This window comes from Marmota marmota, unplaced genomic scaffold, assembly GCF_001458135.2.
Source record: "Marmota marmota marmota unplaced genomic scaffold, marMar, whole genome shotgun sequence".
Taxonomy (NCBI): domain Eukaryota; kingdom Metazoa; phylum Chordata; class Mammalia; order Rodentia; family Sciuridae; genus Marmota; species Marmota marmota.
In genome coordinates, this window is record NW_025999932.1 from 45164269 (window position 1) to 45168369 (window position 4101).

Below are 4101 nucleotides of genomic sequence, written 5' to 3' on the forward strand. Positions count from 1 at the left end.
GGGAAAAATAATACACGGGGGACAAATGAATGTCAGTAGAGGGGGCAGAGAGAGAAGAGGGGAGGGGAGGGGAGGGGAGGGGGGATAGTAGAGGATAGGAAAGGCAGCAGAACACAACAGACACTAGTATGGCAATATGTAAATCAATGGATGTGTAACTGATGTGATTCTGCAATCTGTATATGGGGTAAAAATGGGAGCTCATAACCCACTTGAATCAAAGTGTGAAATATGGTATATCAAGAACTATGTAATGTTTTGAACAGCCAACAATAAAAAATTAAAAAAAAAAAAAAAAGAAGTGTGTCTTGACCCACCATCCACTGAGTAAGGGACATTCCTGTTCGGACTAAGGAGAACAGGGGAGAGACAGCATATCTTTGGTGGTGGTGGTAGAGGGTGTTGTGGATGCCAATCCCAGTGTTCTCAACTTGATTATTATTAAAAATAAATAAATAGGGGCTGGGGATGTAGCTCAAGCGGTAATGCGCTCGCCTGGCATGCGTGGGGCACTGGGTTCGATTCTCAGCACCACATAAAAACAAAATAAAAATGTTGTGTCCACCAAAAACTGAAAAATAAATATTAAAAAATTCTCTCTCTCTCCTCTCTCTCTCTTTAAAATAAATAAATAAATAAAGGAAGGAAGGAAGGATATTCCTAGACTTACGGATACAACTGTGTCTCATCACTTGGGGTCCAAAAGAGCAAGCAGAAACCATAAACATATCAATCTCTCTAAAGGTGATGTCTACCAAAATGCTGTCAGAAAGTTCTTACACAAAGGAGGTAAGAAACCAGGACCAAAGCACAAAGATTCAATGTCTCATTAATTCTACGTGTCCTGTAGTACAAAAATGCTGTCACATTGCTCTGAATAAACATTGTACTAAGAAAACTAAGGAAAAGGCTGCAGAATATGTTAAACTTTTCAGCCAAAGAATTTCTAGGAAGAGATGCTTAACCATTGGGCCACATCACCAGCCCTAAGTTGCATTTTATTTAGAGACAAGGTCTCACTGAGTTGCTTAGCGCCTTGCTGTTGCTGAGGCTAGTTTTGAACTCAAGATCCTCCTGCCTCAGCCTCCTGAGCCACAAGTGCCACCATGTCCTGTTATTCCTTACATTTTGACCTTGAGAATTCAAGGTGTTTTGGGGTACAGGAAAGGAAGGAAACAGATATTGTTGTGTATCATTCCCTCTATATCTGAGACATTTTTCTTTTAAAACAACCTTATCTATGGGCAATCAACTTTCTGATGGTCAATCAAAATTTGATTACATCAAATTGTTACTTGGAACTTAAGGCACCTCCCTCCCTCCCTCCCTCCCTAACCCTCCCTATTTTGGCAGTGCTCAAACCCAGGCCTCCCTCAGGCGAGGCAAGCATTCTACCACTGAGCTATATCCCTGGCCTGTTAACTATCAATTATCTTGATGAGGACTATTCTTTTGGAGCAAACTAATCCTTAATTCTAAGAAAACTAGTTAAGTAGGACTTTTTGTAAATGATATGCAAAGCATTTCTTCCCAAATGGATATGTTTATACTTTAAAGAAAGAGAGGTTCCGGGAATTTAAGTTGTAAGCAACAGAACCTTAATTTAGATCTTAGAAAATAGAACGTTTTGACTGTTGTATCTGAAAAATTCAGCAATGCCATTCACTTTAGGCACAGCCTAATCCAGAGGCTCACTGTCCTCAAGGCTTTCTCTGTACAGAAAAATATCACTAGACAATGTTTTCTCTTACTTTATGCATTGGTTAGGATATAGGTTGGTTGTACATATTAGAAACCCTACCATTGTTTAAATAAGTTTCTCATAGAAAGAATTTCAATGTTATGTGGATGGACCCTGATCTACAAAATCACTGGAGACCCAGGCTTTTCTGTCTTCCTGTTCTGCTGTCCTTAGGATATTGTCCTGGTCTACATGCTTCAAGCTGATTCACCTTCATGTACACATTGCAGCCACAGGGAAGGGGAAGGGGAAAAGGAGGGCACGATTCTGCCCCATTTGGTTAAATTATATATCATTTCTGATGACATGAAATTGGCCAGATCTTAAATGTACAGCCAAATGTAGGTGCAATCGTGACTGGAGGAGTTAGTCTTTATTCTGGGTCAATGAATATCTAGCAAGAATTAAGAACTTCCTTATTCTAAAATGAGGGGGGAATGTTCAGTTAAATAACAGTCTCACAGCATGTTATCCGTTAAGCTAGATTTTTATCTCATGGCAGCCAAAATGATTGCCAGGACTTTCAGGATCCACGTGGTATCATCTTAGAAATCTCAATGGAAACGGGCAATATTTTGGAACAACACTCATAGAAAATTAGATTCCTGGGGGCTGGGGTTGTGACTCAGCAGTAGAGCGCTTGCCTAGCACGTGAGAGGCCCTGAGTTCTATCCTCAGCACCACATAAAAATAAATAAATAAATAAACGAAGGTATTGTGTCCAACTACAACTAAAAAATAAATATTAAAAAAAAAAAAAAAAAGAAGGGCTGGGGATGTGGCTCAAGTGGTAGCACGCTCGCCTGGCATACGTGAGGCCTGGGTTCGATCCTCAGCACCACATACAAACAAAGATGTTGTGTCCGCCGAAAACTAAAAAAATAAATATTACAATTCTCTCTCTCTCTCTCTCTCTCTCTCTCTTAAAAAAAAAAAAAAAGAAAGAAAATTAAATTCCTGGGCCTTTACTTTAGTGAGTCTAAGACCAATTTATGCAATACCTGGGCCTGATCTTCCCTGACTTGCTGGAAGGTGAATGGTTCTGGCCAAGAAGATGACCAAGGAGAAGAAGACCAAGCTTCTGTTGAGAAAATAAGAGATGGGGCTGGGGTTGTAGCTCAGTGATAGAGCACTTGCTAGCACGCGTGAGGCACTGGGTTCTATCATCAGCACCACATAAAAATAAATAAATAAAACAAAGGTATAGCCGAGTGCGGTGGCACATGCCTGTAACCCCAGCAGCTCGGGAGGCTGAGACAGGAGGATCGAGAGTTCAAAGCCGGCCTCAGCAAAAGTGAGGCACTAAGCAACTCAGCAAGACCCTGTCTCTAAATAAAATACATGAAAAAAATGTTCAATATCATTAGCAATTAGGGAAATGCAAATCAAAACTACACCGAGACTTTATCTCATACCAGTCAGAATGGCAATCATAAAGAATACATACAATAATAAATGCTGGAGAGGCTGTAGAGAAAATGTAACAGTTTTACACTGTTGATGGGACTGTAAATTAGTACAATATCTATGGAAATCAGTGTGGAGGTTTCTCAAAAGATTAGGTATGGAACCATCATTATGACCCAGCTGTATTGCTCCTTGGTATTTTATCCTAGAGAATTAAATCATCATACTATAGTGATACATGCATACCCATGTTTATAGCAGCACAATAGCCAAACTATGGAACCAGCCTAGGTGTCCATCAATGGATGAATGGATAAAAAAAATGTGATCTATATACACAATGGAGTTTTATTCTGGCACAAAGAAAAATGAAATATGTCATTTGCAGGCAAATGGATAGAACTTGAGGCCATTATTTTAAGTGAAATAAGCCAAACTCAGAAGGTCAAGGGTCATATGTTTCCTCTCATATGTAGGAACTAGAGGGGGAAAAAGGAAACGAAAGGTGGGGGTTGTGGGTAGGGATCTCATGAAAATCAAAGGGAGATCAGTAGAGGAAAGGGACCAGGAAGTGGGGGGACGGGGAAAGTTCTGGGGAGTGATACTGGCCAAATTTATTGTTATATTGTGCACATGTATGATACGTAACAACAAATCCCATCATTATGTACAACTACAATGTGCTAATTTAAATAAATGTGGAAAGAAAAAGCAGACAGGAAACACAAACGATAAAAAAGTAAAATAAATCGGAACTATATCCTGAAAACAATGCATTAGAGAATAAAACAGTTATGTGTGAACTAAATTAAGTTTGCTTAAAGAGTCAAGTAATTAACATTTTAAAAAAATATTCTTTGGCTGGGGATGTGGCTCAAGCGGTAACGCGCTCGCCTGGCATGCGTGCGGCCCGGGTTCGATCCTCAGAACCACATACAAACAAAGATGTTGTG